Source organism: Ictidomys tridecemlineatus, chromosome 4 (genome assembly GCF_052094955.1).
Source record: "Ictidomys tridecemlineatus isolate mIctTri1 chromosome 4, mIctTri1.hap1, whole genome shotgun sequence".
Taxonomy (NCBI): domain Eukaryota; kingdom Metazoa; phylum Chordata; class Mammalia; order Rodentia; family Sciuridae; genus Ictidomys; species Ictidomys tridecemlineatus.
The window spans coordinates 43,989,903-44,001,874 of record NC_135480.1 but is presented as its reverse complement, the minus strand read 5'-3'; the positions used below and the strand labels follow the sequence as shown (position 1 = coordinate 44,001,874).

Below are 11,972 nucleotides of genomic sequence, written 5' to 3'. Positions count from 1 at the left end.
CTTGATTCAGGGAACTGGGCTCCTGTGCACCACACACATTGGTCAATCATTGGCTCCAGGCAGCCTGCACTGAGGTACATACACTTGAAGCAGGTCCAGTCTCCTGAGGGAAATTCATTGGTGGAGTTTCCCTTGTGAGCTATGAAGAGGAATTCAGTTGATACCTGAGGATAACTGTGCCCAGCTGGCACCAACAGTGTCTGCTGTTCCCACACTTGCACCCTGAGACCCATTTATTCCTCTTATTGCATTCACTTTGTCTTGTTACAGCTTCTTCAGGATTCATGATGACCATAATTTGTGGGAAAATTTACTAGAGAGGGATATGAGAAGAGTCATAGCGCCCATTTCTACAGCTGGTCCCAAGGCTGCAACTGATACATATTATCTCCTTTCTTTACCACACATTACTGATTCTCTCCACTCTTGTTAGTTCCTGTCTGTCTTGGTAGCTTATCTGATAGAGTGACTAAACTCTCACCCTTGAAGATCTGAAGTTCTTTTGGTCATATCCTTACATGGTTATGGGTGCTAAAATAGGATAGACTTATTTACATTTACGTTGCCCATTTATAGTTAAAGTTGGCATGTGAGTAAGAAGAGATACATGTGGGTCAGCACACTCCTCCCTGCCTCCTTCCTTATGTGGCAGAAACTCCACATTCTCATGGTGATAAGGGTCAGTTGCTTCTGGAAGTATGCTAATGCTTTTCTTTGGTGGTTTATTGGCATGGAGAGCAAATGAGACCAGGGGCAGTGATCCTGTCAAGATCAGGGATATTCTTTTCTTTTCTTTTCTTTTCTTTCTTCCCTTCCTTCCTTCTTTCCTTCCTTCCTTCCTTCCTTCCTTCCTTCCTTCCTTCCTTCCTTCCTTCCTTCCTTCCTTCCTTCCTTCCTTCCTTCTTTCTTTCTTTCTTTTTCTTTCTTTTTGTGGTTCTGGGGATTGTGCTCAGGGCCTTGTGCATGTGAGGCAAGAACCCTACCAACTGAGCCATATCCCCAGCACAAGATCAGGGATACTCTTGTTTTGGACACTGTTTTCAGCATATTCTTTTTGAAACAGCACCTCTATATCCTCATTACGTTCTATCTCTACTGATTTGTCTATTGTGGGTATTTTACAAAAATGGCATCATACAATGTGATTTTCTTGTCTGACTTCTTTCACAGAACAAGTTTTTTCTTTAAATAAAAACTTTAAAAAGGAATTTTGTTTTTGTCTTTATATGAAACAGACCTTCTCCTAAAGATTAGAGTCATTTCCTACTACTCTACTAATTTTTCACCTGTCTTTCTAAATATTACACTTTTTGTTCCATTGGGTCTTTCAAGCAAGGTCAGAGGATAAGTGTCTTGGGTGTTCTACATCCCCTTTGCACAAACCCCTACAGCCCATCCCAGTTTGCCAGCTTTCTTCAACCTTGTATAAGAATCTAGGACAAACTTCTGAGACATTCAGGCCCTGAGTGCTCAAACCAATGGTAGGAAAACTAGATCAGTTCAGTATCTCCCTGTTTGCAATATGCTACCTTCAAAAATTAAGAGGCTTACCAATTTAATTTACTAAATTATGTTTTGTTCATGTACAAATATGAGGTAATGAATCCCTCTATTATGTATGATTGTAATGCCCCAAGTTTTAAAAAGCTAGATAGTATCAAATGTTGGGAAAAAAATGGTCCCTGAGTCTTTGAGCACCTCTCTCTCTCTCTCTCTCTCTCTCTCTCTCTCTCTCTCTCTCTCTTGTTATGGGGATTGAACCCAGGGCGTTGTGCATGCAAGGCAAGCACTCTGTACCAACTGAGCTATATCCCCAGCCCTTCAGCTCCTTTCTTTATAGCTGGATGCAGAAGTACAATATCCAATGTTTTGCTTTGAAGGGGATGTTTTAGCATGACTAAAGCCATCAAACTTCTAAAAATTGTGTCACAAGTGATCAGGACCTCAAATTTTTGTGATTTTCATTTTCCTTGATATCCAGAATAATTGCTAGTTGTTAACCATCAGTTGAAATTACTACAATTCCAAAATATAATGCAGCAATATAATACTTCTGCCTTCAGGATATGTTCTGACAGTGTGTAAGTGTTGTAAACTCTTTGCTGTCCTATCTGAAGCACAGTGCTTCTGATCCTCCTTCCTCATGGGTATTAAAAAGAATGCATTTGTTGGGTCAAAACCTCATGGGTATTAAAAAGAATGCATTTGTTGGGTCAAAAGCAATGCTAAATGCCAAGTCCATGTTTCTGTGTTCCAATAATGATGCCAAATCTGGCTCAGCAGCTGCAATTATTACTGCTGTTTGATAAATGTCAGTGTTGGGCCCATGAGCTGGAAAGCAGCCTATGTTGCCTTTGTGAGGGGTTCTTAGGGCCTGTAACACTGGGTCCAGATATTTATGGTTTGGAACACTGACCATGACTGACTAGCCCCATCACCATGGTAACCTGGCCATCCTCAGGTGCACAGCATGTTCCCTTCTTTCTGCTTTTTGCCACTGACCTTTTAGACCATTGGTTGCTGCTCATAAGAGTGTTGCTGGGTCATTGGATTATTATGACCCTCAGCTAAATTTTCCCAGTAACAGACTATGCCTAAATGGCTTATCTATGCAATAATAAAGTGGATTGAGATCTCTGAAACTGGCCTGTGGAGGTTTCTTTTCGACTCCGTCACCACACCCTCCTCAGCTGTTCAGTGAGCTTCAGCTGGACAGAGTGAGCCCACATATCAATTATTCACCATCTGATAGACATGTCCCTTAATGTTGTATGGGGGCCAGATCTGGTAAATAGATGGTCATGCCATCAGGACAACCACCCACACATCTGTTAAATGTTTGAGGTGATCAATTTCTGCCATTTCCCTGAATAAAATGTTATTTATATTTATTATTTTTGAGTATAAGAGGATAACATTTCAGGTGCACCCACCTGATTTTTCATATTAGTTACACCAATAGCTATAGGAGGGTTTTTGTAAACTGCTAAGTCAGACTGCTATTCCAATGATGTATTTTAGAACTGGAGAGATGACCAGGGTTGTCCTATAGTGTCAGAGGGTTCATATACAAATGGCCCAGGAGTCTATTACTTGGTTTTCATTTACTGTATGAGCAATGATGCAAGCTCAGGTCTCTGGGCTTCTGTGTCAGCTCTGACTATAATTTATAGCCCTCAATATATGTAGGTATTTCCTTTTATTCAGATATGTACCCTGTGATTGTCTGATTACTAGCAGTAGGTCTCTTTGGGAAAGGACTTTAGGAATCACAATTTATACATTTATGTGGTATTTGAGGGGCTCCTCCTCAAGAAAACTTGGTGTTTTTTCTTCAAACATGTAGGCTTTGTGTTTTCTTTCCTGAGCCCAGTTTAATTTTTAGCATCCATTACTTTTTCTTGTGTGAACTCCAATGGTTGCCAAGAGTTGTGTTCCTAAATTTCCAGTTGGTATTCTGTTGGAAGGAAACACATTCTCTTCTCCCATTTATTTTCTTCATGCCATTATTGATTCATGGATTGATTTTTTTGGGCGGAGAGTCACTATTAATCTAGATAACTAATACATTTATTCATTTTTGCTTCAGTATCAGAGATTTAATACTTTACAGTATTCTTTGCCAGAAAATGGGGACATTCTCCTATATTTTTCTCCCAGATGTCATGTTTTACATATTATGCAACTTTACTCCACATACAAATATGCATATTTGACGAATATTGTCAAAATGGCCATACTAACCAAAGCACTTCACAGATTCAATGTGATTCCATTTAAAATACCAACATCATTCCTTATAGAAATAGAAAAATCATTGATGAGATTCATTTGGAAAAATAAGAGATCCAGAATAGCCAATGCAATCCTTAGTAAGAAGAGTGATTCAGGAAGCATCACAATACCAGAACTCAAATTATACTATGATGATATAGTAACAAAATGGCATGGTATTAACACTAAAATAGACATGTAGATCAATGGTACAGAATAGAAGACACAGAGACAAACCCACATAAATACAGTTATTGCATTCTAGACAAAGAAGCTGAAAACATACTCTTGGGAGTCGCCCGGCTCCAATGACTAACTTCCCCATCCCCCAAGAAGAGCCGTCCAATGGTGAGCCCTGCTGGATCACATGATCCTTACCCACCAATCAGACTAGCCCTGCTGGCTCACATGATCCTTACCCACCAATCAGTCTAGCCCTGATGGCTCACATGATCCTTACCCACCAATCAGACTAGCCCTGATGGCTCACATGATCCTTACCCACCAATCAGACTAGCCCTGATGGCTCACATGATCCTTATCCACAAATCAGAAAGCACCCCATGCCAACTGTCAAACTGTTCAACCATCAAACTGTCATAACTGTCAAACCACTCCCGGCTCTATAAATATGCAGAGCTGTTCCTCAATAAACAGGCATTTTCTCCAAAGGCAAGCCTTGTTCGTTCTTTCACATACATTGGAGAAAAGATAGTCTCTTCAACAAATGATGCTGGGAAGACTGTAAATCCATATGTAGCAAAATGAAACTAAACCCCTATCTCTCACCATGCACAAAACTCAACTAAGTAGATTAAGGATCTAGGAATTAGACCAGAGACCCTGTGCCTAATAGAGAAAAAGGTAGGCCCAAATCTTCATCCTGTTGTATTAGGCCTCCACTTCCTGAGCAAGACTCCTAAAGCACAAGAAATAAAATCAAGAATCAATAAATAGGATAGAGTAAAACTAAAAAGTTTCTTCTCAGTAGAAGAAACAATCAATTAGATGAAGAGAGAGCCTATATTTTGGGAGCAAATTTTTGCCATACATAGAGCACTAGTCTCCAGGAAATATAAAGAACTAAAAAAACCTGAACACCAATAAAACAAAACAAAACAAAACAAAAAAACCCAATCAATAAATGGGCTAAGTAGCTGAACAGGCACGTCTCAGAAGATATACAATCAATCAACAAGTATATGAAAAAAAATTCAACATCTCTAGCAATTAGAGAAATGCAAATCAAAACTACTCAAAGATTTCATTTCACTCCAGTCAGAATGGCAGCTATTAAGAAAACAAACAACAATTAGTGTTGGCGAGGATGTAGGGAAAAGGCACACACATACATTTCCGGTGGGACTGCAAATTGGTTCAACTATCTGGAGATTCCTTAGAAAACTTGGAAGCCATTTGACCCAGCTATCCCACTCTTTGCAATCTATACCCAAAGGACTTGGAATCAGCATACTACAGTGACACAGTCACATCAAGGTTCATAGTAGCTTCATTACAATAGCTAAACTATGGAAGCAACCTAGATGCCCTTCAATAGATGAATGGATAAAAAAATGTGGCATCTATACACAATGGAGTATTATGCAGCACTAAAAAATGACAAAATCATAGAATTTGCAGGGAAATGGATGGCATTAGAGCAGATTATGCTAAGCGAAGCTAGCCAATCTTTAAAAAACAAATGCCAAATGTCTTTTTTGATATAAAGAGAGCAACTAAGAACAGAACAGGGAGGAAGAGCAGGAGGAAAAGATTAACATTAAACAGAGACGAGTGGGGGGAGAGAAAGGGAGAGAGAAGGGAAAGCATATGGAAATGGTAGGAGACCCTCAATGTTACACAAAATTACATATAAGAGGTTGTGAGGGGAAGGGGGGGAAACAAGGGAGAGAATTGAACAACAGCAGATGAGGTAGAGAGGGAAGATGGGAGGGGAGGGGAGGGAGGATAGTAAGGGATAGGAAAAGTAGCAGAATACAACAGTCACTAATATGCCATTATGTAAAAATGTGAGTGTGTAACCGATGTGATTCTGCAATTTGTATTTGGGGTAAAAATGGGAGTTCAAAACCCAATTGAGTCAAATGTATGAAAGATGATATATCATGAGCTCTGTAATGTTTTGAACAACCAATAAAAAAAAGAAATGAAAAGTTGCCATGAATTTGTGTGCAATGAATCAAAATGCATTCTGATGTCATATATACCTAGTTAGAATAAAGAAATAAAGAAAAAAAGGAAAGAAAACAGTGACATTGCTTTCTTTCATTTTTATAATCCTTTTTCTCAGCTTGCCTTACTCCTCTTATAAGACTTCTATTATTATGTTGAATAGAAGTGGCAGGAGTGGGTGTTCTTGTCTTGCCACATATCATAGAGAAAGGCTTTCAAGTTTTAACTATTGAATATATTGTTAGTTGTAAGCCATTTGACCCAGCTATCACACTCTGCAATCTATACCCAAAGGTATCTGGAAGATGTTCTGTATGTACCTATTGTGTTGAAGTACATTCTTTCTATACCTAATTTGTTAGTTTTTATTATTAAATGGTGTTGAATTTGTCAAATGATTTCCATGTATCTAATAAGATGACTAAATAAGTTTTGTCCCTCATTTTGTTAATATGTAGATTTATATTTATTGAATGGTGAATGTTTAAGTATACTTGTATATCTTGGATAAATTATGATGCATAATATTTTAATGTATAGAACTGGGTTTGCTTGTAGATTGTTGAGGAATTCTGTGTCTATGTTCATCATGATTATTATATGATAGTTTTCTTGTTTGGGATGTCTGTGTATGGCTTTAGTGTTAAGGTAATGCTGGTCTTCTAAAAGAATTTACTGTAATCTTTTCTGTTCTACATTTTGGAAAAGTTTGTGCGTAATTGGTGAATTCTTTAAATTTTAAATTGAGTAGTGAAAATATCAAGTTCTGGTTTTTCTTTGATCAGTTTTTCTTTTCTGTTTTTAATCACTGCTTCAATCTCTTTGTATATTATGTATGTGTTCATATTTTATACTTGCTCATGATTAAGTATTAACATATTATATATGTCTAGGATTTTATTCATTTTATTATGGTACCAATTTTTTGGTAGGTATTTCTTCATAATTGCCTATTAGAATCCTTTTTATTTTTGTCACATTGGTTGTAGTTTCTTAATTTTGTTTTCTGATTTTAATTATTCCAGACTCTTTTCTTTTCCTCTTTTTAGTATATTTAATTTTTGTTAATATAATTTCTTTGATTTTATGTATTTCTAAAAATCAATCATTGTTTTCATTCATATTTTATATTGGTTTACTCAACTATATTTCATTTATTTATTCTCTGATATTTACTTTTTTTCTCTTGGATTCATATTTGGCTTAGTTTGTTCCTCTTCTATTTTCTTGAGCCATTGCTTTAAGTTGTTTATGTAAAATCTTTATTTGCTTTTAATGCATTAGTTTGGTGCTATGATTTTTCCTCTTAGTAATTCCTTTGCTGCACCCCACTTGTTTTGGTATGTTGTGCATCTTTGTCTTAATATTTGCAGCATTTTTAAAAAATAAATTCTTTCATTGGTACATCTGTGGTTCAAAAGTATGTTTACTTTTCATGGATTTGTGAATTTTACAAAATTTCACTAGTTGATTATCTAAAATCCTATAAGTCACACTGTATCTTTGAACTTTATAATTTTATTCATTTACATTAAAGGTTATTATTGATATTTAAGTCCAGGTATATCTCATTTTATTGCATTTTATGGCAATCCATATATATGTATATATTTTTTCTTTTTAGTTACTTCTCTTCCTTCCATTTCTTCTTTCTCTTTCTTCTTCTCTCTGCCTCCTTCTTCTTTTCTTTGTCTTCATCTTATTTTTTTCTATTATTATTTTATACAATTTTTGTCAAAAAATTATATGATATCAATATGTGTAGATTTTTTAATATTTGTTTTGTGTACTATTCATGATGCATTCTGGAAGATGTTCTGTTTGTACCTAGAGGAATGTGTATTCTCTTCAGTTGGATAAAGTGTTCTCCATATCTCTGTTAGGTTCTAAAATGTTTTTCAAGCTCAATTTCTATATCAATTTTCTTTCTGAATTAGGTGTCCATCCTTGAAAGTGGCGTATTGAAATATCCTTCTATTATTATGTTGCAATCTAACTGATCCTTTATATCCTTTAATATTATCTTTGTATATTTATGGGCTCCACAATTGGGTTCATATGTACTTATAATCATTATATTCTTTTGAATTATTGATGATTTTTTATTACATGACATGTTCTTTATCTCTTTTAATATGTTTGACCTAAAGCCTATTTCATCTGGTATATATGTGTATATATGTACATATATATGTACACACACACACACACACACACACATACATATAATCCTTGATTTAATTTGGTTTGATGTTGTACAGAATACAGTTTTTCTTCTTTCCCACATTTTTGGAGTCCTGGGGATTGAAACTTATGCATACTGAACTAGTGGTCTAAAACAGCTATATCATCAGATTTCATGTTTTTATTTTAAATTTTGTGTGCAATTTGGAGTGAAGAAAGTCTCTTATAGGCAGCATATAGAAGAGTCTTGTTTCATTTTAAAATCTGATAAGCCACTCTCTGTCTTGGTACTTGGGAAAATAATTCATTTACATTCAAGGTAATTATTGATAGATAAGTTCAAGCCACCTTCATTTTATTCCATGAATAAATGAATAAATGAATGAGTAAATGAATAAATAAAACTTTTCTTTATGGTGATCTCTAGATGTTTACTTCCTTTGTTGTCACTATGAATTGCCCCCTTTCCCACTTCTGTCCATCCAAGTCCTATTTATCTGTCATTGCAAAACTAAAGTATTTATGTGAGTGAAAAATTGTCAGAGGCACACACTAGGAAATGGTAGAATTATCAGTTCAAATTCCAAGTATTTCAAGAAAACTTCCCTATAAACTGGGCACCACACACATGCTAGTAATATCATCTTGAACATATATCCCTGAGTCTGTTTGCATGCAGAAGGATTAACTAGTTACATTAGATCTCTCTGCTTTTAAGCTCTATGTTAATCTCCCAAAGAAGAGTAAAAAAAATTACTCTAAAGTGAGCTCTGGTATATGAACGATATTGATTTCCAATATATACCACACCATTTCCTGAGTCCAGACACACATAGGTCAAAGAATATATGCTCACTCTGTTTATAGCCATGGAGTAGAGACATGACTATTTTTTATTGTTTCTTTTTAGTTATACAGGACAATAGAATTCATGTTGACATAATTATATAAGCATGGATTATAATTTGTTCTAATTTCTAATTCAGTCCACAGTACTTTCCCTTCCCCTCCTTTCTTCTCACCTTTTCTTCTTTTCCCTCTACTCTTCTGATCTTTCTTCTATTTGGTATAGTTTTTTTTTAAAATTAGTGTCTTGTAGATGTATGCAATGGTGAGATTCATTGGGGTGTATTCACATTGTCCATAGGAATGTAGGTCAGATTCATTTCACTGTCTTCTCCTATCCCATTCTTCCACTTTCCTTTAATTCCTCTTTGTTTACTCCACTGATATTTCTTTTATCCTCCCCATAGACCTGTTATTTAGATTAGAATTGGCATATCAGCACGGAGATTCCTTAAAAAAATAGTAATGGAACCCTATAACCCAGCTATTCCACTTCTCAATATATATCGAAAGCATTTAAAATCAGAATACTACAGTGATACAGCAACATCACTGTTTATAGCAGCACAATTCACAATAGCCAAGTTTTGGAGCCAACCCAAGTGTTCCTCAATAGATGAATGGATAAAGAAAATATGGTACATATACGCAATGGAATACTACTTAGCCATAAAGAAGAATGACTTTATGCCATTTGCCAGTATGTGGATGGATCTGGACACTATCATGCTAAGTGAAACAAGCCAGTCCCAAAAGTCAAAGGTTAAATGTTCACAACTTCTGAGGCTGACTGTCTTGCAATGCTGTTTATTTTAGTCCATATCCATCGTGAGTCAAATGCCCCTGTCTCATTCTGAAAACTGATTCCAGTCCACAAATGGCAAAAAGGTCAGGTTTGGAAATTTAATAACCTTAGTGCTTGTTTGTATTGCTTGGGGTGAGCATATCACCAAATTTAATCATGGGATCAGCTTGAAAATCTAAGTGTTCTGACTTCAAGTCTTGTGCAATCTATAATCTAGCACTCTCAGGACCTCTAACCTTACACATGCCATTATTTCAGGCATGTGTAAGAATAGATAAATATAGAACATATTTCTAGGTTCAGTATTGGTACAGAAAACAGACACACACACACACACACACACACATCAGTTTTCAGGGGCAAAGGTCAGGATTTAACTGATAAAACCCAACATCAACTTTTCACCATGCCATATATAAATGTTACCAGAAGACTTTTTTATAAATTAACTTATTGGGTTCTTCTTATGCAGGTAGGGACTCTGCCTTCACACCCCAGGGAATTCAACAAGTTATACTGTACCAAAACTCACTCATTAAGAATCAAGATTTCTATCTGCATCAGTGTCCCAACACATAGCACAGGGCTAATTGTTCACAGCATAGACAGAGAGAGATAAAAGATCATTATTTTCTATAACTTCAGGTAGAAAACAGTCAAAAATAAGAAGTTTATAATTTAGTACAAGGATCATTTTTCTATCAGAATGAATAGGTAAAAGATTAATGAAAATGTTTAGGTGAAGGTATGATGAGACATTTAATAAAAATATCAAAAATTAATTGAGACATTTTTACTTCATATTGGTTTCAATAACAGAAAGTTGAAAATCCAGGTTAACATAAAGCCATGGAAAGACATGCAAGAATATCTTGGGCACAAGACTGAGAGAAGAGTGGGCAACAGTCAAGTGTGGCTGGGCATTGTTGACCGTTGAAAACACATCTGATGGACCAGAGCACAGGTTCTTCATCCCTGCTCCACTCTGCCTTCTGACATCTCCAGGGTTCCCTGGGAAAGGCTGCCTCCACAGTCACCCTCCTCAGGAGTGTCCTGCAGAGCCCACTCAAGAACCAGCTTGAGGTTCCGCCCCTGTACCTGCTGTCGATAGGAGCCAACAAAGAAGTAAATGATGGGATTGGCAGAGCTGTTAACACAGGACAAAACACTGGAAACCAGATGAAGGCAAGTAAGCATGTTGGAGTCATTCTGAATCCAGACTAACAGGAACAAATGGACACTGAACAACAGACCACAGAAGAGGAAGACCAGCACCGTGAGCAGAATGGTTACATAGAGCCTAGTGAGAGGCTTCCTCTGGGATCCACATAGCATCGCTACCCAGCAAGGCCAGGCTGGACCCTGAGAGAATAACAAATAAAATTACCAGCCATGCAGTTATAGTAAATTCAACTTTTTTACAAGGAGCTACAGTTATATTGAAATAAGAAAAAACAGACTCTCTCCAGGGTACTAAGAAACATGGACAGGCCCCAGAGCAGGGCACACATGATAGTGGATGTGTGTCTTGGGAGATGGCAGCGGTACCAAATGGGCCACAGGACTGACAGGCAGCGCTCAGTGCTAATAGCACCCAGCATGCTCAGGCCTGCAATGTAGAAAATGATTGCCCCGGTTCGTATGATGCCATATTTAGGGATGTGGATGGGAAGGATGATTTCAATGACTCCCAGCAGGACATCAGCGATATGGAAGCATAGATAGAGGAAGTCAGCCACAGCCAGGTTTAGGATGTAGGTATAAAATGAATTTCTGTCCATGCGGAAACCCAAATACCAGATGACAGATGCATTTCCAGTCAGCCCAACTAAGGAAATGATGATGGTCAACACTTTTTCAATCAGATTATTATTGTCACAAATTGAAGGAAGGTCCTTATAACTTCCACTGATTGATGTGGATTCTGTTTTCATTTCTTTGATGATGAAATCCTCTTCCAAAAATGCTATGGTGGAGCCCCTAAAAACACAAAGGAGACTTGAGCATTTGCAGCAATAGCTCAGATATCAGGATCACCCTGCTCTGTGGAGAAGGAGAACAGAGGATTGCATAGGTGAAATCACCAATCCACAGCAGAGGATTTATGAAATATCAAACTAAATCCAGTAGTTATTGTCTGAACAGCTGGAGTTCTCTGGCCTGAACCTAA

At 36.9% G+C, this 11,972-nt stretch overlaps 1 pseudogene; it reads right to left on the bottom strand.

Annotated features, from left to right (window-relative positions):
* Positions 1 to 10,771: 10,771 nt before the first annotated feature.
* Positions 10,772 to 11,736, bottom strand: LOC101968335 (mas-related G-protein coupled receptor member X2-like; annotated as a pseudogene).
* Positions 11,737 to 11,972: the final 236 nt, after the last annotated feature.